This window comes from Panicum hallii, chromosome 3 (assembly GCF_002211085.1).
Source record: "Panicum hallii strain FIL2 chromosome 3, PHallii_v3.1, whole genome shotgun sequence".
Classification (NCBI taxonomy): domain Eukaryota; kingdom Viridiplantae; phylum Streptophyta; class Magnoliopsida; order Poales; family Poaceae; genus Panicum; species Panicum hallii.
In genome coordinates this window covers 20,278,178-20,306,048 of record NC_038044.1, presented here as the reverse complement: position 1 = coordinate 20,306,048, position 27,871 = coordinate 20,278,178, and the positions used below count along the sequence as shown (strand labels likewise).

Genomic DNA, 27,871 nt, shown 5'->3' with positions numbered 1-27,871 from the left:
TGGTGCATTCCTGAAAGAATAAGGTTGGAGGATAGAGGGGTGACATGTTTGGAGGGATACGATATGTTCCACACTAGAAAACATCGGGTTTTGGTGGCAAAAGTTTCTCGGGTGGTTCTGGTGGCAGGAGTTTTTCAAAAAGATCGGGAAGTGGTGGCCCTTCTTGGAGGAAGGATATGGAGGAGAAAGGGGTACAGAAGGGTGTGGAAAACAAAGAAGAGGAGGATGAAGTGCAAAGCCCGTTGAAGAACATACAGAAGCGGGCTCTCAAAGCTACATCCAAGAAGGTGCTTTTTGCTAGTGTTGTAGGGGGAAAGAGGCGTGCAGGAAGTGGAAGGGGAAAAAGCAGCAAACGAACTGGAGAGTGGAGGCAAGGAGACTGCTTTGGTCGATGTGGAAGTCTTCAATAATATTATTCGGGGCAAACAATTAATAAAGAGAAGTCTTCAACAATATTCGGTAAGAATACATATGAGGAAAAAAGGAATATGATGGCAGCTCTGGCGATAGGATCAGAAGCAAGAAATAAGAAATAACTCAGTCTCCCTATGTATATGAGCAAGTCAAAAATTTAGACTTTTGCTTATTTGAAAGAGTATGGGAAAAGAATTCAGGATTGGAAGGAGAAGTTGATGTCCAAAGCAGAGAAGGATGCACTGATAAAGGCTATTGCTCAGGCGATTCCAACATACGCAATGTCTTGTTTTGATCTGACCAAAACACTGTAATGGTATTGAGAAGCTGATCCGCAAGTATTGGTGCTCTTAACATGAGAAGGAAAACAAGATACATTGGCTTTCTTGAGAACGATCACTGCTAAAAAAAGATTTGTAGAAACGTTATTTTTTTTCTAGGGGTGGTAACCCGCTCCTACAAATAGAGCGCGGTTACTATAGCATCCGCCCCGTCTCTAAAAAAGTATTTTTAGAGACGGGTGATGGCATCACTAGCGCCTAGAAATGGCCACCATTTTCAGGGACAGGTGACGGCCGTCCCTGAAAATGGTATTTCTAGGGGCGGGTGGTGGCTATTTCTAGAGGCGGGTGATGGCGTCACCCACATCTAAAAATACATTTGACCCGCCCCTGCAAATGGTCTCACCATAAATTTTTTTATATGATCTCGGATGAAGTCAAACTTTACATGAAAATTGTAGAGGTTGAAGTGATCTAAAATTTTTAGTTGATAATTTTTTATTTAAGGTCATTTAATGGTCCAAAAAATTATTATAAATTCTCAAATTTAAAATCTAGAAATTTTATTTTTTTTAAACAACCCTGGATATACAGTAGCTCCTTATCAAAGTTATAGCGATAAGATCTAAAATTTATATTTTCGATCTTTTAGAATTATAAGATCATTTAATAGTTTTACATATGGCTATGACTATACAGTATCTCATAACTCAAGTTATATTTTGAGGTTTCCACCATCTTAATATTTATTTATTTTTGCTATATGTAAAGATTTAAATAAATTTATGGAATAAAATAGAAAAATATTTTTAGGGGCGGGTGGTGGCGTTATCCGACCCCAGAAACGGATTTCTAGAAGTGGGTGACGGCGTCACCGGCCCCTAGAAATCAATTTCGGAGTTAATATAAAAGAATAGCGTACCCCATAGAGTCATAGGTGACTGTGTAATGTGGTGCAGAGGAAGATGCACGCAAGGTTTGAGGTAAGTGGTTCAAATTCTGGGTGATGTAAGTGTGCATATTTTATTAAAAATTATACTTCTATAGTACAGTGGCTGGAATATTTTTTATTTTGTTATTTTGTTATTTTTTTTATTTTTTTATTTTATGAAAATTGATTTGTAGGGGTGGGTCATGGTATGACCGCCCACGTTACCCGCTCATACAAATAGTTATTTTTAGCTGCGAGTAGTACAGACGGGTACCGCACCCGCTCCTAAAAATATATTTTTACCCACCTCTAAGAATCCTTTTCGTAGTAGTGGATTATGCAGTAGGAAGAAAGGGTGGTCTGGGATATAGAGACCTGCACTTGTTTAATCTAGCTATGCTAGCTCGGCAGGGGTGGCGGCTAATTACTGAGCCAGACTCGTTACGTGCCCAGGTGTTACGTGCTAAGTACTTTCCTGATGGTGATCCTCTAATGGTGGAAGAGAAGCAGGGCATTTCATACTCGTGGAGGAGCATACTCCGAGGTTTGGGGCTCTGAAAGACGGCTTAATTTGGAGGGTGGGTGATGTCAGCAAGATCAATATATGGAATCACCCGTGGATCCCAAACAAAATCACAAGACGGCCCTGCACTCCGAGAGGAAGAACTGTAATGAAGAAGGTTTCAGACCTTATCAGCCCACTTACTGCATGGTACGTGGGATGAGGAGCTTGTGCGTGATGTTTTCTGGCCTGAGGATGCAGGCTATATCTTATCCATCCCAATTAAACCTGGTTATGAAGATTCTTTGGCATGGCACTATGATCCCAGAGGGGTGTTCTCGGTTAAGTCTGCTTACCATGTTTTGGAGGATAACAGGGAGCAGAGAAAGGAGAGACAGGCGGGTTCATCTAGTGCTGGGGGCGCAGCAGAGGACAATGATTTATGGGGCAAGCTGTGGAAGCTGGACTGTGTGCCCAAGATAAAACATTTCATATGGCGCTTTGCTCATGATAGTCTTCCCCTACGCATGAGCATAGCAGGAGTGGAGAGACACGAGGTGCCCAGTGTGTTGGCGTCTGAATGAGGATGGAGGGCATTGCTTTCTGAAATGTAAGAACGTGAAGAAGTGTTGGCAGAGTCTGAACCTGGAGGATGTCAGATTGGATCTTGAAAGCCTCGGTTCTGCCCAAGAAGCAACCGGATGCAATACTGAAGTTGGAGCGAGAGAAACGTCGGCTGGTTGTCTGCCTTCTATGGGCATTGTGGTTAAACAGAATCAAAGCCAATGTTGGGGAAGGTTCAGCTCCGATAGCAGATATCACACGTAGAGCTGTCATTTTTGCTAGTGAGGCGTACCAGCTGGATGAGGAAGCGACGAATGCTGTGAGCCAAGGACGACGGGTGAAAGAGAAATGGACACCACCCCCTCCAGATATTCTGAAGACAAATACTGACGGGGCTTTTCGAGCCGCTGAGATGGACGGGGCACGGGGTTTCTGTATCAGAGATTCTGATGGCAATGGTGTTTTGGCGGGCTCTGGACGGTTGAATGCAGTGCATGATGCACTCTCGGCTGAAGGGGAGGCGTCTCGCGGCACTGAAAGCTGCGATGGACTTGGGGTATATCTCGGGCAGAGATGGCAACGGGCACGGGCCCGCTGGGTATTGCTTAGATGGCAACGGGCACGGGCCCGCTGGGTATTGCTTGCCCACATCCGTGCCCATCAGGATAAAATACGCCTACTAAGAAACCCATACCTGCTGCCGGGTACAGATTATGTCCTAAACCCGTACCCGCACGGGTGGCGGGTACCCGTGAGCTGCCCGTGTCCGACAATCTGTTAAGTACTCAACCACTCAAATATATCAGCCAATAGATACATACATAAAACTGAGGCAATGATATATGATAAACATCAATCATAAGACTGATAGAGTATTTTACAAATCATAGCACCATTGATCATATCAGACATCATAAGTTCACAGCTAGATTAATATCCGGTTACTGTCCACCATACCTAGCATGGCACCACTAGTTCATTACATTAGACATCAAAATTTCAAATCAACACATACAATGTCCGATAACATAGGTGCACATCACCACTAGATGTGCAAACCGCTCCCAAAAGCACATCAGTTACAAGTTCATTACAAGTTAACCATTAAGTAATAACATGAGAACCAAAAGATTCATATCAATTGTTACTTGTACTTGACTTGTTCACTGCATGTTAGCAGCCAAAAGGTTGACGCCATCTAAATTCTTGAAATAAAAATGTCAAAGTGCAAGTTCCTACATAACCAAAGAAAGCACATGAGTTAATTATCAAATATCGAGTGGTAGAGTACAGAAAGAAAGAAAAATAATGTTGAACATCAAATTACCTGGAGGCCCTCTTGTATGTCTTGGAGACAAGACCAAAAGGTGGCAGGCTGTTTAGTTTTATTATCAACTATAGAGAAGAAATGAATTTTCATTACAATTTGCAGAAATAACATGCATAAATTGACACATTCTAGATATACCTTTATATTTATTCCGAAGCAAATCTTGAGAGCACATGAGAGCCTCCAACATCTTCGGACTAGGCCTGCTACGATGCTCACTAAGAACTCTACCACTAGTGCTGAAAGCAGCTTCTGAAGCAACAGTGGTAACAAGGATAGCATATATATCTCTTGCAATCCTTCTTAAAGTTGGAAATCGAGTTCCAGCTACTTTCCACCAATCTAAAACATTGAAGTTTTTTATTTGCATGTTCACCATTTTTTCATACAAGTACCGGTCTAGCTCAGATTTGAACCCCATGCTTGTTGGCCTTCTACTTGCAATACAAGCAATAATGTCAGATAAGAAGTCATCACTGTTTCCAACTGATGGTGCTAGTGACTCATTGTTCTCAATATTCTCAGCTACATGGTACTCATTCATCAAATCAGTTAGCAAGTTCTTCACATCAGCAACTCTATCTTCACATTCTCTACCGGACACACCAAGTAAGTCCTCATGACATATCAGTAGGACTGTGGTTTTGAATCGAGGGTCAAGAATAGTTGCAATGCCCATGAGCCCTTGAATGTCAGTCCAGTACTTGTCAAATTTAGCTACCATATTAGCTGACATTGCTTCTACCAACGGATTACCACATGATGACCACAGCCTAATCTGATTTCTAATCTTAGCAATTCTAGTGAAGTAGACATTAGCAGTGATATAATCAGTTCCAGAAAATAGTGCAGTAATATCATTGAACAATCTAAGCCTCTCCACAACATCCTCAGCAAATTTCCACTCATCATCAGTGGGCAAACAAGTGTACTGCTTGTCTACACGGCTTGCTCTTATGAAAACATCCTTGTAAGGCATTGCAGTGACAAGCATGTTGAATGTTGAAATCCATCTAGTCCTACAGTCCTATCTTTATCTTGATATCAACTTTAACAAACTTGGCTATTTCCTCAAACTTTTCAATTCTTTTTGGAGTGGCTGTCCAATAAGCTACACTATCACGGATATTCTCAATTGCATCTTTAAGTAATTCTAAATCATTCTTTACTATCAAATTAAGGATATGGGCAGCACATCGTATATGTAGCAATTTTCCATCATTCAAAATATTATGCTTTCCAATATTCCTCACAAGAGAAGGGTGTCAAGAGTCACGGAAGATATTTTCTCATCAAGATTCCATTCAACCAATGATTCATACAATTCTTCACAAATGACTTCAGCAGTACGAGGAGCAGGAATATAGATAAACCTACAGTAGAACAAAACATTGATACAACATCTCACTAAAAAATGCAATTAGATCTATGTGCAAAATAATAACTAAGCAAGCTCCTGTGAGATTACCTCATTATAATATTTCTAAGAGTCCAAGATTCATCAATAAAGTGGGCTGTTATGGCCATGTAACCTCTTTTTTTGTTGTCAAACGTCCACAAATCTGTAGTGACAGCCACCTTGGACTGGATTCCAGCCATGCATTCAATGGCTTTTTTCTTCTCCACCTCATAATGCTTGATAATATCAAGTCTGAAATAATACAACAAAAGTCCAGTAAATATGATTGTCATTTAGACACTAACATAACTACATATCTCACATCATAATATAAGATGGTTTTAACGAGTAAGCTTTTATACCTTATCGTGTTTCTGGTCTGATCTTAAAAAGCAGCTAAAGAGCACCAACAAGTCTTCGAAAACCGACGTGATCAACCATGCTTAAGGGGTATTCATGCAGCACTATCATTGCAGCAAGTTCATTTCTAGCAATTTCTTGATCAAATGTGTAGTTCTCTACTGAAACTGTTCCACCATCTGTTCTACCAAATCTCAAAGAAGCTTGTGCTAGTGTCTTCCCATTCAGCTTAATCTTCCTTTGCACACAGCTTTTTAAATGAACATGAAGATATTTTGTTCCATTATTACTTGATGCAGAAAGTTGCTTGAAGCAATAGTTGCACTTTGCGTGGACCGTGCCATTGAACTTCACTCTCTTGAACTCTTTCCAAACAGCTGAGGTGAGCTTTCTCTTAGAACCAGCTTCAGCGCCATATTCTTCCTCTTCTACTTCAATGTCGTCATCGTCATCTATTTCAATTGGCATCGAGTCATTATCTGACTCAGGACGAGATGATTCAGGTTCAGGCGATGGAGACATTGCTGCTTGTGATGCTTGAGATAATGGGGATTGGCTGCCACTTCCAGTAGATATTTTTTTAATCTATAAAAGCACACCAAGTCAATAGAATATGTCAAATAACAGAAAAAAATTAAGAAAGATTTGTAAAAGATCATAATCAAGTAGCCATCTAGTTCATCTCATTTGGCAAAAAACTGCATGTATAAGGCATTCTTCATGCATCTAGTTCGGCAATATCAAGTAGCGCTAGCTCGTTGAACTACTCAACAATAAAAAAACAGAGAAGACTAGCAAAATACTATTGACACAGTCAACTAGCAAGACTAAAAATTGAGAGATTTGCTGGGCATTAAATATTCTAATTTACAACTGCAAAGTGATGGTATGCATGCATCCATTTTTGCAATAAACTAGCAAAAAGACTACTCGCACAGCAAGCTATAAAAATCATACCAGCTGCTAGCTAGCACGTATCTCATGAATGATTGTTTAATGGGCAAGAAGGTAAGATATGATTGTTTAATAGGCAAGAAGATAAGATGTATTCTTACCCGAATGGTGAGCGCGCAGATCCACAATTGGCAGCAGGTGCTGTTGGAGACACAGGTGGCCAGCGATTCTTGCCTGATGCAGCAGGTGCAGCTTTAATAGGCTTCAATTTGGACCCCACATAGATGAGGTGCTTTGGATCTGAGGCTGACTCCAGCGGCGTGCGGTAAAGGCTCCGGTTCCCTATCGGTAAAGAATACTGTAGCACCGTATCGCTCCATCGGTGTTCTCCAAACCATGCGGTAAAATAGAGGACATCGCCTGCGTCCCGCACAGACGAAGGCACTGCCGGCGTCCTCCATCGCGCTCGCCCTCCAGCGCATCTCCACGCGCGCGGGCTGCGGGGCGCGCGGGGCGCGGCAGGGGCGACGGCGGGGCGGTGCGGGAGGGGCGACGCCGGGGCGGCGCGGCCGGGGCGACGGCGGGGCGGCGGGGCGGCGCGGCAGGGGCGACGGCGGGGCGGCGCGGGAGGGGCGACGCAGGGGCGGCGGGGCGCGGGGCGGAGGAGGGGGCGGAGCGGGGGCGGAGCAGGGGCGACGGCGGTGCGGCGCGGCGCGGAGGAGGGGCGGAGCAGGGGCGGAGGAGGGGTGACGGCGGGGCGGCGCGGCAGGGGCGACGGCGGTGCGGTGCGGGGCGGAGGAGGGGCGGAGCGGGGGCGGAGCAGGGGCGACGGCGGTGCGGCGCGGGGCGGAGGAGGGGCGGAGCGGGGGCGGAGCAGGGGCGGAGGAGGGGCGGAGCGGGGGCGGAGGAGGGGCGGAGCAGGGGCGGAGGAGGGGTGACGGCGGGGCGACGGAGGGCGGCGGGGTGCGGAGGGCGGCGGGGCGCGGCGGGGCGGAGGGCGCGGGGCGCGGTGGGGCGCGGAGGGCGCGGAGGGCGCGGAGGGCGGCGGGCCGCGGAGGGCGCGGAGGGCGCGGAGGCGCGGACGGGCGGGAGGAGGCGCGGCGGGCGGGCGGGAGGGCGGACGGGCGGCGGGCGCGGCGGACGGGCGGCGGGCGCGGGAGGGACGGCCGCGGGAGGGACGGCGCGCGGGCGGAGGAGGAGGAGGGGGGGGGCGGAGGAGGAGGGGGGGCGGAGGAGGCGGCGGGGCAGGAGCACGGGCGGAGGAGGGGGGGGCGGAGGAGGCGGCGGGGCAGGAGCACGGGCGGCGGGGTGGAGGAGGAGGGGCGGGGCAGGAGCACGGGCGGAGGAGGCGGGGGGGGGGGGGCGGAGGAGGCGGCGGGGCAGGAGCACGGGCGGAGGAGGAGGGGGGGCGGAGGAGGAGGGACAGTCGGTGGAGGCGGCCGTTGGAAGAAAGTAAAAAAAAAAAATAAGATTGTGGGGTATAGAGGATGCAAATAGAGGATATCGTTGGAGTTAGATTTAGTATAGGGGATGAAGTTGATATGGAGGATGGAAATAGAGGATGGAATTTGGAGGATACCGCTGGAGATAGCCTGAGGGGCCAAGGATGATAGCCACTCGGTATTGGGATGGAGGTGCAGGTAGTGGAAGCAGATAGGACGGAGGTGCAGCTGCCGCTGCCGGTGCTGCCGAGTCCCCTGTGCCAGCGTCCTTGCGCTTGACCTCCGGATCCACGCGGTGCTCGTCGTCAGTCACAGTGGCATCCCTTCGGGACGCCTCGATGGGTCAGTACCAGTAGTTCTAGGCTGATGCACAGCTGCAAAGAACAGTTATGAATGAAGGAGGAGGATGAGAAGCATCATCGGCCGTTGTCGTTGGGGGCGCCGGAGGTCACTGCCATGGCCGGAAGCTCGGAACGAGTGAGATGTCGGGAGGCAGTTGTGGCTTGTGTGCTCCCGTGACTCGTGAGCCAGCTGCGGCGGTCGTCGCTACTGGTTGGAAAGCGTTGGACTAGAGGGAGAAGGGGACTCTAGGGTTTCATTAGGATTTTATACTATTTCATTGGACTGGGCCGTGCTATTAGTTATTGGACCATAATAAAATGAGTATATGATCTACATTCTTTATATTATGTCGGATTTAAAAATCCGTGGGTTTGCGAGTTCGGGTGCTACGATCTTATACCCGTGCCCGCGTACCCATTGGGTACAGATTATCTCTCATTAAAAAATCCACGGGTACAGATATTAGTCCGTACCCGTACCCTAATAGAGTAAAAACCCGTCGGGTTTCGGGTGTCGGATACCCGTTGCCATCTCTAATCTCGGGTCATTCTGGAGACCGATTCGTCGAATCTGGTGAAGGCCCTCAGCTCCAATGCCTTCGATCAAGCACCTGGTGGAGTTCTCTTCAGAGAATTGCATGTCCTACTGTCCATGCATTTTGTACCGGAGTATTGTCCATACTTCTCGTACTTGTAATAGGTGTGCTCATGAGCTAGCTCAGTCTGGTCTACAACGGGACCCGGATCAACCTGCTATACGGTCTGATCCCCTCCCAAGTTCTGGATCGCGATCGTGTCGATCCCTGATCTGGTGAATAAAGATTGAGCACTTAATGTAAAGATACGCAGCACTTTAGCGTATTCGAGAAAAAGAATAAAGATTGAGCAAGTTCCCATAAAAAAAGGAAGAGTTACTAATGTTCGACTCGATGTCTTATCGAAGGGGAAGAGAAGACCAAAGTCCAGTGGGCTGGCCCAACATGAGTTATGTAGAGGAAAGGAGATTGAGCGTATATTAGTATGCTACCACGATGCGATTTTCCCTAAAAATAGACGAGACTAGACAAGGTGATCAACTCTCGCACATGATCTTGATTTCTATTACATATAGACCATTATGGTGAGAAAATGTTTACTAGAAAATGTTTATTGTATATAAATTATTCCTGCCCCAACATATGAACTCACGTATTACTACTGTTGACAAGATAATTTTAAGCTTGTTAATAAATATACCGATCATCTTAAATTTATTGTCATTGGATATATTATGGGATTAAGAGTAATCTCAAAATCCCACAAGCTACAACTTTTCTAAATAGTTTCACAAAACTGCAGCTACTCGTACCCTCATTCTAATAACCTATGGCTTTCTATGTCGACCTACATGTGTTTTGCTGTTAATTAGTAAGCCTTTTCCTTTCTCAAAATGCTGCATGAGCCGAGCTCTGCATTTTAGTAGAAGGGAACAGGAGTTTTACAACTAGGAGTGGTACAAACTGTTACGAAAACAACAAGCGAATAACGAAGACGATCAATCAATAACGCAGAACACAACACACAAATTTTACGTGGAAAACCCTTCAAGACGAAGGGAAAAACCACGGGCACCAGCCAGTCACGACTTCACTATTTTTGGAGTGTTTTTACAGGAACGTCGCACTGATGGTGGCGGCTTACAAGATAATAATCTATCCAAAAACCCTAATCACGGTATTTATATCATATACCGTACCGCGGGGGCTCCACCCCCTGCGCACCCCCCCCCCCCGGCGTCCCCAGACGGGCCCAACAGGCCGGTTGGTCGCTCCGTTCCAACCCAAGCCTCCAGCGACGGGCCTCCACTACACTCCCAACCTGGCCACCTCGAACGGGATTTGGATCACAATTAAACACAAACAAAGCTAGACGATGCCATATGCATATTTCGGATTTCAACAAAGTAAAGAACACACAAAAGGTCGAAAACAACACAACATAAGTTTTGGATGCTCAGGTGCAAATAAGCTTGCAGTAAGGACGCGTGAAAGATGCAGCGACGAGCAGCTAGGAGATCATTTCAGAAGCCCGGAGGACTGCCATGGCCGCCGCTGGGGCTATGGCCTGGACTGGTGGTCGAATCGGTCTCCTTATTAGCTGCAGGCACCTGCAGAACACTCCTTCCAGTGCATGGATAATGATGGTGCGTGCTGCTGATAGGTGCCCTCGCTTCCAGCTTCCTTGCGCGAGCCGGCACAGGGAGCTGCACGAAGCAGGTGGTGCTGAGCAGCAACATGAACACAACAGCAGCGGTTTTCGACGAAATGGCCATGGAATTCACAAGCTACAGAAGTTAGTTGATCCCAGTGTTTGCTGGTTTGGAATGGGAGGAGGAGAATGATAGAGCTCAGGAGCCAAGCTACGTACTCACAGCTAAGATGGGTCACCTCTTGAGCTAGGTTCCTTCTTTATATAGGCTGGTTGTACCACTGACGTAGTTCAAAAGATAATTTTTTTTTTGAGAAAAAGTCTAGTTTACATCTTTGAACTACGCAAAACTCCGATTTTCAACCTTAAACTATAAAACTGGATAAGAGAGGCCATCCAACTGTTGAAACCGCGCAAATTTGGCCCTTAGGGTGGTTTCGAAGGTAGTTTTTCATTTTGTGAAAAATAAAATATTCAAATTTAAACTAAAAAATTCATAAGTAATTCATTTCAATCCAAAAAATACGAAGTGAGTATCATTTTTTTAAAAAATATAACCCATCTATTGGCACTATACTTATCAGTTATTCGGATCCATTTTTATGTTCATAGTTGGTTGCTATTAGTTATGTCTATTATTTTTTAATAAATAAGATTCAAATAGCGCAATAATAGATAGGTTATATTTTTAGAAAAAAATTTGGTACTAGTTTCATATTTTTCTAATTTAAAATAAATTAGTTTTGATTTTTTTAGATCTACTTATATCTTTTTTTGAAAAAAATCACCTTCGAAACCACCCTAAAGGCCAAATTTGCCCAGTTTCAGTTGAATGGCCTCTCTTATTGAAAATCGAATTTTTACTCTAGTTTAAAGGTGTAAACAAGATTTTTGTTTTTTTATGGGACTTGGTTAGTGGGGGACAGACCTCAAGTCGCCCGCTAATTGTTTAGTCACATCAGGAATTTAGGATTAGGAGAGGCATCTCATTATCTTAACATTTTTTACAAATCTGAGACAAAGGAGACCTATTCTAGGAAAAGGAGACCTAACTGAAGAGATACTGTATCGGTAGTATTTGTAATGAGAAAAAAATGTGCCATGAGAATGTGCATGTCTCGCATTGGTGGTTAACCTAGTGACAGCCTGATAGGCACCAGGTTGATACTTTGCATGATCATTTTCTTCTTTAATTTGTTTTGCCAGTACATCGATCAATCAATCCAACTACCAATCCAAAACGAAGTAAGTCCAAATTACAAAGCAAAACATTTCCCCAAAACATAAACTTTTTTGCTGAGTAGGATGTCAACATGCATGTTCGGTAAAACAGGAGCCAATTTTTTCGTGAGCAATTAATTATAAAAGTTCAAGACAATTAGATAATTAATATAATGATATGTACCACATGGTTAAAAATCAGGGTTTTCATGGCCCTCCGATGGAGATCGAACTGTCCTGAAATCTTTTTCAATATCCATCACTGGTGTCCTCTTCTTCTTGTTCTTCTTCCCCGAGCAGCGCCACCCCGCCTGTACCGCCCAGACAAGCCACCGCCATGCTGCGGCGAGTAGGTCTCTTTGAAACGTGATGCCTACATATGCTGCTTCACACTACCAAAAAAAACAGTAGGTGCGGTTAAAAACACATTTGCAGGGACTGATGCGAAATTCACTCCTGCATTTAGCAGCTACAAATAGTTGTTTGTAGAAATAGATAACGCGCACGACCCTGTAACTCATTTCCAGAAGCGGATTATAGGCTCACCCGCTCTTACAAATAAATTTTAAGAAAATAAAAAATTAGAAAAAAAATTGAAAATAACAAATTAAACAAAGTAAAAATATCACAGCCTGCCGGCCACCACCACAAGCCCCTCTACTACTCCTCTCCACCACTGTCGGTTGATACGGACAGGGGTACCTCCTGCTAGGGTGTCCAGACTCTTAGCGTCTCGCTGTCGCCTCACAGGAGAACGCGATAGTGTCAAGCTCCGCCGTGTGCGCCAAGCGCATCGTGGTGGACGCGCGCCACCACATGCTCGGCCGTCTATCCTCCATCATCGCCAAGGAGCTACTCAACGGCCAGAAGGATATTGTAGCCCACTACGAGGAGATTTGCCTCTCCGCGGGCCTAGCCCGCCAGGAAGTCATCTAACAGACTGTCCACCCTAGTAGACACAGGGTTTTTTAGGCCCACACCCTTATCCTCTGGGCAGTGGGCAGTGGCGTCCTGGTATTTCCGGGGGCCCTGTGCAAAATAACTAAAATAGGCCTAATCTATTAAAGAAAAATGCTAAAAAATATTGTATTATATATATATAATATAGTTGTATACACTAACCGGTACTTTTACATACATTTTATTTGAAAAGCATTATTCTATGGGTGTTCTTGGAAATAAAATCTTCAATGATGTACTCATAATCAATCTTCTCTAACATTTCACTCTCAATTGCTATTGTGGTTTCCTGAATTTGATTATCGGAGGGAGTAACTTGTGGTTCTTTAATGACAAACTTGTCCAATGACCCTCTCTGAGATTGCAGGAATTTCTCTCCTCTCTTTCTCTTTTGACGTTTTTGATGTCCATATTCATATTTTCTTATTCGATTAGAAGATATGATTCCTGTTTAAAATAATCAAGTGACAAATTAGTTAACTATTAATTTTGATATGTAAATAGTTAATCAGTACATGAATAAAATTAAAAAAATACTACTAACCTGATGTACTCACGTCACACTGCAGCTAGGCGGTGCCGGTACGCTCGATGTTCTGATAGATCATAGATGCTGCCTGACACAATGTCTCACCAGGCCCCCATGAGCTGGTTGTCCTTAGCCTTGCCCCTCTTCATGACACGAGTGCTACTAGTACTACTAGAGACTAGAGAAAGAGTAGTAGTACTAGTAGATAAATTACTTGGGCCTGTACCTCACCTATATATATAGGAGCTGGTGCCGGTTCAGCTCCAAATCGGAGCTTCGGATGCAGAATGTGGTTCGGCATCGGCGCTTGCGCTTCATCTTTGAGAGAATTAAGCCCAAATATATTTAATAAACTACTTTTTATTATTATTATTATATATATAGACTTGTATTAAAACTGGGGGCCCTAAAATTTTGGGGGCCCTGTGCGGTCGCACAGCCCGCACGGGCCCAGGGACGCCCCTGCTCTAGGAGACGGGACGTATGGTCTGGACCTGGCAGCTAGGACCGTGGTCTCTGGACCTTCCCCTGAGCTCATATAGGTCCGGCGCCCCCCACGTGCCCATGAGGGCAAGGTACTTGGGGATGGCCTCCACAGGTCCGGACCCACTAGGGGGTCCGGCGCCGCCACGTGTGGGAGGCAGACCCCTATGGGCCTGTCTCTCCAGCTGGCCTCGGGGGCCCGGACCCCCCCTATTTCCTCCGGGAAGGGGTCCGGCGCCGCACGTGCCACCAAGGTGTCGACTCCAGGGTCGGCCCTGCCACGTGCCTGTGGCAGATGGCCCTCCGCGGGACGCCAGCCCAAGTCAAAGCATGGTCTGCCCAACTGATACCACGGTAAGCCCGCTTGTTACCAAGGCGGCGCGTCACTACGCTCTGCGCGCGGGCAGACGGCGTCTAGTCACATCACGGTGCCGTGCGCGTGAGTAATGATGGCCTGCTGCAGGTGTGCTGAGGCGTGCGCTGCAACAGTGCGCGCGGAGGCGACGGCGCGGCAGGGTCAGCACTGCTTCTTCGTCTATCAGAGGGTCCTGACCCAACAGTGGCAGCACGGCTTCCACTGTTGGGTAACATTGACAGTAGACACTGTGCCGGCAAGGCGGTACATGGGCATATCTTGGCTGTAGATACGCACATTAACTTCCCGATTGTGAGGACTACAGAGAGGAGCTGGAGATGAAGATCTCCATATCTCTCGTAGAACAGGTTCCTGTTGGCCGGGCCCACCTGTCGGGGCCCCGCACAGTGTAAGCACTCCCCTTGGACTATAAAAGGGAGAGTGTACTCGTTAGAAAAGGACACATCTCAATCTCAAGCTCAGGTTCAATCCAGGCTTCCACAATCAATACAACACCCAAGTGGACGTAGGGTATTACGCTCCGGCGTCCCGAACCACTCTAAAATCCTTGTGCCTTTCCTGTGTTCATCCGCCCATCGATCAAGCGCTCCTAGGTCTCCCCCAAACTCTTCCTTAACTAGGATTAGGCGGGTACATTCCGCCACCCGGCTGGAAATTTCCTCCGACATTTGGCGCGCCAGGTAGGGGCTGCACAAACTCTCCCCCAGCTGGGAAGGGCCCTTCAAGGTGATAAAGGTGTGCCGATCCGGATCTGTTCGTTTGGCTACGGAGGAAGGCATGGAACTACCCAATCCGTGGAACATTGAGCACCTCCATAAGTTCTATCCTTAGGGGCCTAGTTGAGAGGAAATTTTTCCTTTGTAATTGGTAGCATCCCTATGCGGACCAGGGCGGTGGAGATCCGCCCTTGTAAACCTGGCCCCTAGCGTACATCGCACAATCCTTCTGTACAAATTCATTAAGGAAAGATTTGTTCTCAGTGTGTCCTTGAGGTTTATGCGATTCTATTTTTTCCTTGTTTCTCGCTACACTAATCCCCCACGTGGTCCTTCACGTCTGTGTCGTGCCCGAGGCCTGTCTTGAGTTGCTACGCTACGTCTCTGCCCCAGGACCTCTATTTAGCAGGAGAAAAGTTACCGGACATCTGGGAACTGGCTTCAGGGAGACGTGCTCGTTCTTTGCTGGGGTCCAGGGTTGTGTAGCCGCTTAGCCTAGTTCCGTACCCTAAGCCTACACGCCCTGCCCCCCTAGGATGAGTACCGTAGTACCTCGAACCACGGACCCGGGGACCGGGACCCCTTTAATCGCCGAACCTAGACCCTGGTGCTCTGACTCGCCATGCAACTCAGGAGGCCCTTGCTGGTGAAGTCTGAGACCTCGTGGGGACATTTACTAAGCATCAATCCTAAGTTGTGTGCAGGACGTCGGCTCTATGGCAGCTAGTCCCGACCTATCGCGACTACCTCCTAGGGGGCCAGGGGACCTCGGTACGCTCGAGAACACATCACAGGATCGACAATTGGAAAAAACAGCTAAGTTTTTTTGAAACAAATAAACGCATGAAACACTTGAATGCATTACTGATAATGTACACAACATACATTACATCACAAAGTTATATTACAAAAACAACAAAAAAGATACTACTCCTATTGTACTGGTGGTCCGGAGGAGGCTCCTCCCCTTGTAGGTCCGGGACGGCGCCGAACACGGTCGCCACCATGTCCGCTGCCTCCTGCACGCCTTCCTGTGCAGCGGCCGCCTTCGCCCAGACGGGACCAACCAGAACTGGAGTTAATGAGCAGGCGGGGTCGTGGCTTCGGAAGCAGGTAAGACTGTACTCCGTCATCCCTCGGGCGACCACCCGTCCATCTGTCTCCAGGAGATCGAAGATGGCGGCCTCCACGTGTCGAAGACGCTCGGCGGTGGAGTCCAGCACTGGGAGTACGGCGCCGAGTGAGGGTGGGGCCTCGGTGACCTGGATGGGACTTAGTCCGAGAGCATCCAGGGAGGGGTTCACTTTATTGACCCACCTCACGATCCGGTCAATGCTGGCGCTCCGCTCCGCTAGGAATTCCTCCACCTTGGCCTCCTTCTCCTGGAGAGCCACCTTCCGCTCCTGGAGCCTTCGGGTCCCGGCCGACAGCTCCTCCTCCACGGCCGCCTCCCGCTCCAGGAGCCTCAGTGTCCAGGCCGCCTGCTCCTCTTGGTGGGCGGCAAGTTTGGCCTCTCCCTCCACCACGGCTGCCTCCCGTTCCGCAAGGGCAGCTTCTTGCTCCTTGATCAGCCCCATCACCGCCTTGGCCTGGTTGGTCAGCTCCAGGGCAGTCTTTGTCCTCTCGTCCGCCGCGCTCACCCTCATCTCCGCCACGAGCTCCTACTCGATGGCCTGCGCCTCCCACTGGACGGCCACTCTCTCCCACTGGGTAGCTGCCTCCTCTCGGTCGAGAGACTTCTGCAGCTGCTCCTGCAGGTCTCTGCACTCCTGTACGAGCTCGGCGCGCTCCCCGGCGTAGCGGGCGATGACTGTCTTGATGCGGTCCCCCAGGCGGCGCTCCCAGTTGGAGAGTCGGAGGCGCTCTGCCTCCAACTCCTCCCACTCCTGGTGGATACCCGCCTCCAACTCCTCCAGTGCCTGCTGGCTCTTGGCCAGGAGGCGGGGGAGAGGGACCTTCACGGGGCGCGGGAGAAGGTGCCTCCCGTACACCACCTCCGGCTCCTCCTCCTACATGGGTGGAGTGGTGGTGTTGGCGACCTCCGCGACCTCTGGCGCTGCTGCCTCTGCCACTTCCACGGCCTCCTCTGCTGCCGGCTCTGCTGGAGCGGCCTCCGCTGTGGCATCTGGCGCCACCGCTGCAGCTGGTGCCTCGGCCGACGCGACGGGTAAGGCAGCCTCCTCCTGAGGCGCGACTTCCGGCCTTGGGGGTATGGCCTTCGGCTTCGGACCTCTGGGTCCGGACTCTACCGGTGCTGGCGTGGGCGGAGTCCCTGCTGGTGTTGTCGCCGACCTCCCAGCAGGGGAAGATGAAGGTGCTGGCTGGGGGCCGGACCCCCCAGCTGGAGCGACGCCGGCAGACGCGCTGGATGCGTCCGAAGAAAGGGGCCTGTCATACACCAACGAGGTTAGGGCCCAGAAGTTAAATATAATAATGAAAAGCTCTGAGAAGACAACTTACACGAAGTCATACCACTCCCCACTGCCCCGGGCAATTGGGGGGACCCCTTTTCCCGCCGAGGACCCCCCGGACTTTTGGTGGAGGTCCCCGGCCGTTGGCGCTCCTGGCGGCGGGGGCGGGGTTTGTGGCCTTGGCTCTGACGGTGGTGGTGGCGTCGCTAGGCGCCGCGTCGTTGGTGGCGGTGGAGGAATCTGCTGCTCCGGAGAAGGCCGTCGCGCCTCCTCCGGCCTCCCCTCCAGCTGCTGGCGTTGCGGCGGAGGTGGTGGAGCTCTGCTCTGTCTCTCCGCCTCTGCCGTCTTCTGGCGCTTGGGGGCCGGCTCCCCCAAGAAGGAGCCGTCACCACACTGGAGCCTCCGGGCCTTGGACCCCTCTGCTTGGCTGCTCCGCGCGGGGGCCGCCCCCTACGCCTCGTCATCCCTCTGGGTCGGGGCGGCACCCACATTGTCCTTGTGACGGTGCTCCGGCACCGGCACCTTCTCCTTTCCCCTCCCGGAGGGGGCCGGACCTCCGTGGGTGGACCCCCCGGGACCTTGGTCAGTGTGTTGCTGGTAGTCAGGAGAGGTGCCGGAGATCCGGATACCACGGTTGGGGTTACCTCCTACCTGCCGGACCGCCAGACCACCCTCGTCGAGGGTCGGCATCGACGCCAAGACCAACGACCGCAACGCCTGGTCCTCGCACAGGGCCTTGACCCCGCTCGGGAGGACCAGTGTCTTCAGGCTAAACGTGTCGCCGGTCATCCCTCGGATCGCGACCTCTAGCTCCACCCTGGTGAAATCGGTGCCAGGCCTGCGCGCGATCCTGCAGCAGTCGTTTGGCCCCATGTACATGCAGGACATCCTTGACCGCTGCTGCAGGGGGGCGATCCGCCACTTCAGGAAATCGCCCAGCACCATCAGGGACATCAGGCCGCCCTTCGCCAGATTCTTGACCCAGTTCAGGACCGGAACGAGCCCCTCCGGCAGCGACGGCTTGGCCTTCCACGTGCTCCGGTCGCTCTGGGGCCTCTCTGTTGGCAGCTCCAGGCAGTCGTTGGGGTCGGCCTCGGCGATGACCCAGCCGTCACGCCAATCCTCCCACTTAGCGCTGGAGAAGGCGCTGATGTAGGAGTTCGCCATCCCGTGCCGGAGTTGGAAGTAGTAAGCGCCGACCTCACGCTTGCTCCTCCCTGTCCCGACCAAGGCATAAAAATGCCTGAAGATAGCGGTACAGGGACGGACCCCCACGAACATCTCCATAAAGTGGGCGAAGACCGCCATGAGGAGGACGGACTGGGGGGTGAGGTGCTGGAGCTGAAGGCCGAACTCCTCCAGGAGCAAGAGGAAGAAGGAAGAGATCGGTGGTACCAACCCGCACATAGCGTACGAGTTGAAGAGGACGAACTACCCCGCGGCAAGGTCGCGGAGGGGGATTTTGCCGGCCCGAATCCTCCCGGCGTGCTCCGGCGTGGTCCATCCTAGAACACGACGCACCAGGTCCAGCTGGCTCTGGCTCTGGAAGCAGCGTGGAAAAGGGAGAGAAGACATGATGATAGACGCTGCGATTGCAAGGGATGGATCGCAAGGGAGCAGGAAGGAGAAGGAATGCCGAGCGCTAGAAAGTAGATTGCAAATGTGTGAGCGGAGATGAAGGGGCGCTGCGGCGACTGTTGAAGGCAAGAGCAAAAAGGTAGCCGGTCTCTTTGGTGCCTACCTTTTATCTAAAAGCTGTTCGCCCTCTTGAGCTCCACGGCGACTGAGGAGAAGCCGAACGGCTGCCTGCACCAGGCCCCCTCCTCTCACACTCAATGACTGGTGGGCCCGGGCCCGCCAGTCAAAGGAGTGGCCGCTGGAGGCAGGGGGGAAAGGGGGAATCCGAACCGCCCGAGCTGCAGGACGGGCTCGAATAAGACAAGAATCTAAACCGCCTGACGCGCACGGTGCGGGCAGAGGACGGGCCCCTCGGGGATCCCGCAAAGGGGGGAAGGACATTCCTGCCCTTTCTTCCAGCAGAAACAAGCTGGCCACCCGGCGCGACGCTGGGATATGGCCTCACCTGTGGATTCGTTCCTCATCCGAGGTGGGCCCGGGGACCTCTGTCGGTACATACGGATAAGGGTACCTCCTGCTAGGGTGTCCAGACCCTTAACGTCTCGCTGTCGTCTCACAGAAGAACGCGATGGTGTCAAGCTCCGGCGTGTGCTCCAAGCGCATCATGGTGGACGCGCGCCACCACATGCTCGGCCGCCTATCCTCCATCATCGCCAAGGAGCTACTCAACGGCCAGAAGGCCATTGTAGCCCACTACGAGGAGGTTTGCCTCTCCGCGGGCCTAGCCCACCAGGAAGTCATCTGATAGACTGTCCACCCTAGTGGACAGAGGGTTTTCCAAGCCCACACCCTTGTCCTCTGGGAGACGGGACGTATGGTCCGGACCTGGCAGCTGGGATCGTGGTCTCCGGACCTCCCCCCTGAGCTCATATAGGTCCGGCGCCCCCCACGTGCCCATGAGGGCAAGGTACTTGGGGATGGCCTCCACAGGCCCGGACCCCCCAGGGGGTCCGGCGCCGCCACGTGTGGCAGCCAGACCCCTATGGGCCTATCTCTCCAGCTGGCCTCGGGGGCCCGGACCCCCCTATTTCCTCCGGGAAGGGGTTCTGCGCCTCCACGTGCCACCAAGGTGGCGAATCCAGGGTCGGCCCTGCCATGTGCCTGTGGCAGATGGCCCTCCGCGGGACGCCAGCCCAACAACCGCATTAAATGTGAGTAGGTGGGCTGTGCGCGCCCAAGTCAAAGCATGGTCTGCCCAACTGACACCACGGTAAGCCCGCTTGTTACCAAGGCGGCGCGTCACTGTGCTCTGCGCGCGGGCAGACGACGTCTAGTCACATCACGGCGCCGCGCGCGTGAGTAATGATGGCCTGCTGCAGGTGTGCTGAGGCGTGCGCTGCAACAGTGCGCGCGGAGGCGACGGCGCGTCAGGGTCAGCGCTGCTTCTTCGTCTGTCAGAGGGTCCTGACCCAACAGTGGCAGCACGGCTTCCACTGTTGGGTAACACTGACAGCAGACACTGTGCCGGCAAGGTGGCACACGGGCATATCTTGGCTGTTGATACGCACATTAACTTCCCGATCGTGAGGACTATAGAGAGTAGCTGGAGATGAAGATCTCCATATCTCTCGTAGGACAGGCTCCTGTTGGCCGGGCCCACCTGTCGGGGCCCCGCACAGTGTAAGCACTCCTCTTGGACTATAAAAGGGAGAGTGTACTCGTTAGAAAAGGACACATCTCAATCTCAAGCTCAGGTTCAATCTAGGCTTCCACAATCAATACAACACCCAAGTGGACGTAGGGTATTACGCTCGGACGGCCTGAACCACTCTAAAATCCTTATGTCTTTCCTGTGTTTATCCGCCCATCGATCAAGCGCTCCTAGGTCTCCCCCAAACTCTTCCTTAACTAGGATTAGACGGGTGCATTCCGCCACCGGGTTGGAGATTTCCTCCGACAACCACACTATACAATCACTCGTAACTCTACGAGATATGCTATTTTTTATTAACTCTGAATTCGATTTATGGGAGAAGGGTGACGCCCCCACCCGCCCCTGAATTTTTTTCTTTCTTATCTTGAAAACTCATTTAAATCTTAGAATATAATAAAAAAATAAAAAAAATAAAATTTCTATACTATAGTTATTGTGAACTATCGATATAGAAAAAATGTCAAGCATATTTTAGTATATATAAAATTTAAGATTGTGGAAATCTCAAATGATGGGTTGAGTTATATGAGATACTAGTGTGGGAGTCGATGAGTTTATGGAGAATGTGCATCAAACTCTATGTATAATATTTTGAATCTTCTATGATGATGAAAATTCATCTAAAGAATAGCACCATGCAAATTTACGAAAATTTTGGACCCCTTTTAGGTGTTACTATTGATTTTTTCCATTTTTGTGCTGAAAACTCGTTTATATCGTAGAATATAGAAAAATATATAGAAAATATAAAACTTCTACACTAAGATTATGGTAAGCTATAAATCTAGAAAAAATAATTCAAGAATATTTTAGTATATATAAAGGTTAATATTGTTGAAAATTTGAGTTTTATGGAAAACTTTTTCAGAGGCTGGTGATGGCGTCACCCGCCTCTGGAAATGCATTTCCAGGTACGGCTCGAAACTACAATAATGATCTCATATTTGTGAAAGGGGATCGCATTTTCGGCCATCCCTAGAAAAAAAAAAGAGGATGCTCTTGCAAACCCGTCGGCAGGTTGCTACTGCGCTCATAATAACCATCTCCATGCCCCTCCCCATTTACCGCCTCACGGGACCACCAGCTTTTCTTAAACCCTGCCCATGGATCGTCCTCCATCGCCTCGGCCAACAACATTCAAAAACTAACTTGTCAATTCAAAAACTGAATTTATACCGCAATAGTTACTCTAGCGTGTGCTTGGTTCATAAAATGTTTGGCCCACTTGTAACGAAACGAGCATATATATAACGCTACACCTACCATCCACATTTTGGCAGCATGAAAGTACCAAGTTGCAGCAACAATAACCTATCAGGGTGTGTCAGGAACATTCGGTGGAGGAAGCAACATTCAAGTTGGAGGTTCTAATTTTGTTGCTCCTTGCTTCATATACAAAATGTAGGTTCTAACTTTGTTGCTCCTTGCAGCATATGGAAGATGGAGTCTAAAACGGCTAATGTGCGAAGCCGGAAGAAGATATTACCTTTCAAAGAATCGTGCCACGAAAACTTGTTCCTCCTTGGTGGGGTCCCATTCTTCTGCAGTTCCTAGTACTTCTATTTAAATTTAGAAAAGGCAGCTTGAATGCATTTCTCTTTGTTTGGAGTCTTGCTTCCGGTTGGCTGCCTGGACCTCGTTCAATATTCCATGCCGAGGTTGTCTCATGGTTGCAAACTACTGGGTTTTATATTCTTGCCACAGCATTTTTATTTGGTAATGTTTTTTTCTTTGCTGAGGAAAATACAAGTAATGTTAGAAATAATGTGAAAACCCACTTTATTTCATCTTGTTAGCAAGCACCGACGTCTTGGAATGAATTTCTTGGTAATTCGTTAAGAACAACTCAAGTACATACATGCATTTCACCATTTTCCATACAAGTTAATTTTAACCAGAAATGCTTTACTACAACCATTCAAGTACAACCAGACATCTAAATCCAGCAGATACATTTATGAGCTTCCCATACAGAGTGAGCAGAACAAGGGAGGTCCATCCCTTAGCAGTGTCAGGGTTCAATATGCTCTCCGTCATCTCCAAGAATACTCAATACTAATTAAGAGTTCAGAGCGCAACCCATCTGAAGATTTGAAACCAAGTCTGCCTCGAGACAGTCAATTGAATTAGCACCATGATACAACACGAAGGTGATTGACATATCCATGTCAGTGTCGATCAGCTTGATCTGAGCTACATGAAAATGTGCCCAGATCACATATTCTCTCAAAATTATTCAGGGGCAGATGAGCTCTGGTCTGGTACATAATAGTATAATACAAGGGAGAGGCTTGTGTATAATCTCAGGGTACAGATCCATCCACTTCCATGGGTACAAGAATACAGAGTTCACAGCTCAAAACTGAACTTGTCAAAATGCAATGTTGAAATGTGAAAAAAGGATCAAATATTTCTAATATTTGGCACTCTTAAAATCGAGGACGCTTTATTCAAAGAGACATATTTTTCTCTGGTAAAAAGCTTCAGTAGTCAGGGGTGCGAAGAAACAAGGGCACCGATGCATGTTAGTAGGGGGAAATTGTGGATGAGCCTCCTCCACATTACTGCAGAGGGACTCGTCCCACTGACGTGTGACCCCAATGCGATCAGGACCACGCATCAGTGAAAGTAATTGTTGGATTAAAATTTCGAGGCATGGTATCAGGTTGATTTCACAGCTGTTGCAAGTGATTTAAGAAGAGCTGGTGATGGCCTTCTTAAAGTGTGAGTGAGAAGTATCATTAGTGACAATAAAGTCAATGCTCCAGCTTGGTGTGCTGAGCCCAAAGAGGTAGGAACATACATCAAGAGTGTAGATATGCCCAATGTAACCTGAAATAGAATGTGTAACATTGTTAGATGTACTATGCACTAGTTATAGGTCAATCCATTGAATAGTTCATTAGATGTTGATTATAATCTTTCATGTGCCTAAAAAAATGCACTCTTGTGTGATGCAATAACTTCATCTGACATACAGATTGGATTACGCACGAGCATTGATGATTACATCAGTTAATTTGCAGAAACTACTGAAATATCAACATCTTGTAAACGCAAGGAGCTGGATCTATTACCTGAAGAGCAGCCATTCCAAGTGTGCTCCCAATCAGAGATTTGACTGCTGGATGCATGTCAATTTTCCTGGCGGCGAGCCATAATCCACCCACAGACAACAACGTGGCTGTTGCAAGAATTCGGTGATTGAACTACAAGAATGGGAAGAGCTTTGTTAATCTTGAGTGACAATTCTTGTGGTCGTGCACTCCAAAACTTCTTGTCGTCAGATCACCAATGTATGAACTAAAAAATTATTCTCCATCGTAAACATTCTTGATCTGTTCACAAGAAATACTTCTAGGGTGGTTCTTGCAAAATTGGTTGATGTTTTTTGGGTGGGAGGAGAGAGATAAACTGTTATGGTAGTATAAAACATATTTGTGGTTCTAGCCAGAATGAACTACTTAAACATGAAACGAAGAGAGTGACTCTGAAAAACCTTTAGGAAAAAAACATTCAGGACGACATGATCTTTTGGAGCTGAGCTCCTTTTTCATGCGAACATGAATGGATCTGTAAACTTATCATTAGGAGAAAAGGTAACCTGCACAGTCGCTGTATTCTCAAAAAAATTGCGTATGAAAGGCTCAATACAAAATACATCTTCAGGAATCCAAGTGTCACCCATCTTTGGGAATGAATTATATGCATGCCCCTGCTCATAACAATCATAAATAATTAGACAAATAAAATAAAAGGTACACCTAGTTTCAAGATAGAAACTACAACACACAGAGAGAATGTAAGACATACTGCATCATTGCCTGCAACAGATGCTCCAGATATAGCAGTAATGCCTACCACAGCACTGACAGGAACAGCCAACTTCCTAATTTTTGATGCACCATTTACCCAACTCATTGATCCGGTTGGAGGATCTGGCATCACTACTGACAAAGCAGTCTACAATATACCACAGTATATAACAAATGCAGATGTCAGATGTGTTGCCAATCTGTAAGGGCTAACCCTTGGTTGAACATACTCAGATGTTGGTTCCTGAGGTGAACAGAAAAATAGTGAAACTCCAAACCTCAAAGTAGCAAAACATGAAAGACATTGTATAAATACCTCAAGACCACTTTTCACCATCCACCAGCCAATCAGTCCTTGTGCACCACCAAGTGCAAAAAGAGCTGACAGCCTGAGTCCAAGTTGGCGGGTAACATACCCTTTTGCAATGAAGTATGCAAAGGGACCCGCAAATACAAAAACCAAAGCTCTTCCCCACATTCTGTGTGCATACTCCATCCAGTATATAAATTTGAAATCTTCAAGGCTCATTCCTTTGTTCACCCTAAATATGTTAACAGAATGCTGCTATTGCATTAGACAGAAATATGATATGCACAGCCTCTCTCGATGAGAGGGAGCATATAAGGAGCAAATGAAGAAAATACGTCTGGGGATAGTTATAGTTGTTTACAGGAAAATATATTAAGATTGCTGATAGTCCATGTGAAATTACTTTTCCTACATAGCTACCAAAGTCATACCAATTACTACAAAGTACTCCATCCTTTTTTTCCCTTTGATGTTCTAGGCTGAAGACGATGATGTCCTATGCTTTCTAAATTGAATATGTTTAACACTGTTATCATTAGACAACAGACACATGAAAACCATGGGGATTTTCTGTTTGATACACACGATGTTTGCCAACTTTGAACAGGTTAAAACGTTATTTGGTTTGATGATAAAACTTTGGTAAGGATCCATTTTCTTTGGCTCTCTAGTTCACTTTTTTTTTTGAGCCAAAGTGGACAGAAACACGGACAGCCAATTCAGTAATGGCCGCCAATGTCACAACCATAACAATAAGAAGTCAAAATGGAGTGGGGTAACTGGATTGGACCACAAAGCTTAGTCAAACCTTTCACATGTCCCGATACATAAGTTCTGACAGTTAAACAGTCCTCAAGAAACATTCACTGGTAAGGATGCGTCTGTCATCCAGTTCAAGTGACCCATCAAATTTATCATGCATTTTGTAGTGTTACTGTTGTAAATACTTTTAGACAGATTCTTCAATCAACAGGGTAGTTATTAAGGACTGAAGCAAAGTGCAACATAAGCTCAGTAGCACCAAAGTCGTAAGAATAGTGTTTCATTGATATGAAAAAATCATCTGAGATGATCACAAAATTAAATATGCAGGAAAAATAAGCCTTTGTGCATCATGCAACAAGACATTACCTAATTTCACCAGTGGACATCAACAATAGCAGACAAAAGTAAGGCAATATAGAATAAAATGGCAGCAACTGCATCCTTACCTCTTGTATTCAGGCTATTGCTTGTATTTCTCAAATTCCACAAGCCATGCCTCGTCTGGCATTGGTGGTATTTCCCCAGTGAACTTCCAGTCAGTCATTGACAGCCCAGAACGTGTGAGCCGAGTTATTCCTCCGAGTACGACCAAGCTGAACACCCAGGCAGCACAACTAAAAAGCCATATCCCGACTGCCATCCGTGCTTGAGGCCCTTTTGTAACAAGCAACTTCAATCCTTGATTTGCTGTTCCATTGGCCATAGTTGAATTCAGTGCAGCTGCAGTAGTTGACATTTTCCTTGTGCATTGGCCCAACAAGGTCTAGAATGGAACACTTGAATCAGCAGTAAATTCTGAGAATTCCTTTTACCATAGGTAAGCTGATGAGTTTTATATTGCACTATGTACCATATTCCTCAAAAGTTCAAGAAATGGTTTGTGCAGATGAAGTGAGAATTTCATGAATGAAACAAAATTGCATTGGCATAAAAAATCATCAAACATTTTCATTTTTTTGAGTAATTACAGAACCTAAGGCACCATTCTCTCTTTACATAAATTTCCTTGTGCAGAGGTTAATCACATAAGTGCCTTCGATCTCAATTTCTACATGGGGCAAGCCTCATTACATCTAATGCACTATGATCAATCAGATAAACCTCTAGGAGCCTGCTAGCATATCCCACTATATGCTAATTCACTAGCAAATCAGATAAAAATCTAGAATTTTTGAAGACAAGAATGGCCAATCAGATAAAGCTATTCCCCCAAAATTATCATATGTCAGTACATAATACCATACATCGCATTAAGATGATTCCTCAGAGTGGCCGCTCCCGAGGCATTTCGAACGAAATTGCTCCGACCACAGAAGGGTCGGCATTTCTTCAGAAATGACGGGATCGACAAGGGAAGAGGGAACCACGCAAGGAGAGAGGTGGAAGTCTGGGAGGAAAGCAGAGAGGCCCGCTCCCCTTGCGAGCGAGGGAGCGGAGAGCGTGGAAGGAGGCGAATCGGGAACCGGAGGAGAAGGCGCCCGCCGACCCCGGCCACGGCGTGAGGAGGCATCCGCCCTAGGAACAGCGCCGCGGCCACCCTGCTCCTCATCGTGGCCCGGGGGGGCAGCGGGGTGGCTTGCGGAGGAAGAAGCCGGCGGCTCGTCGGGGTTTAGACGTTTGGATACAGCTTGGGTTTAGGATCGCGAAATCGTACAGCTTGGGCAGCGGCCTCCTTCACCTCCAGTGCGCGGCATCGGCTTGGACTACTCAACCGCTGCTCAAGCCTCGAGAGAGCGGCGGCCCAGGGCCCCAGGCACCAGGCGCGGCCGAGCCTCCTACTCGTGATTCGTGAACGACGCGCCGGCTGAAAAGGGGGTTCCGGCGGCCGGCGATTTGGGGGCTGAGGACAGAAGAGAGGGCACAGCATTAGAAAAGTACTCCTTGATCATCATAAATTTACTCTAAATTTATTGTCCCTAGATCCGTTATAAAATTAAGAGTTAATTTTACAAAACTATAATTTTCTGTGCCTAACTAAAAATAAAGAATTACAACGTTTATAAACATTTAAAGTAACTAGAACTACATCTACCCTAACTTTATAACTATATACTTTTGGCAAAAAAACATCGGCAATCGGCTTCTTACGTGGCCACACATGAGGACCTGAGAGATTTATTTTACTCTAGCACAGGCTCCAATTACCTTCAATTTGACCTCTAATTAACAAGGAATAAGGCAACGTCAAATACTAGAATGTATCGGCTGGATTTCCGAACCGTTCCAAAGGAGTATCGGCCAGAAGCTCGATACAGATATAATAAAAAATCGGCTAAAAATAGCCGATTCTACTGTGAGAGGAAATACCGATTACTCAGTATTACTTCACAAAACAACACATAGATTCA

The 27,871-nt window shown here is 48.0% G+C and overlaps 1 pseudogene; it reads right to left on the bottom strand.

Moving 5' to 3' along the window:
- Positions 1–22,542: 22,542 nt before the first annotated feature.
- LOC112886772 lies at positions 22,543–26,899 on the bottom strand (annotated as a pseudogene).
- Positions 26,900–27,871: the final 972 nt, after the last annotated feature.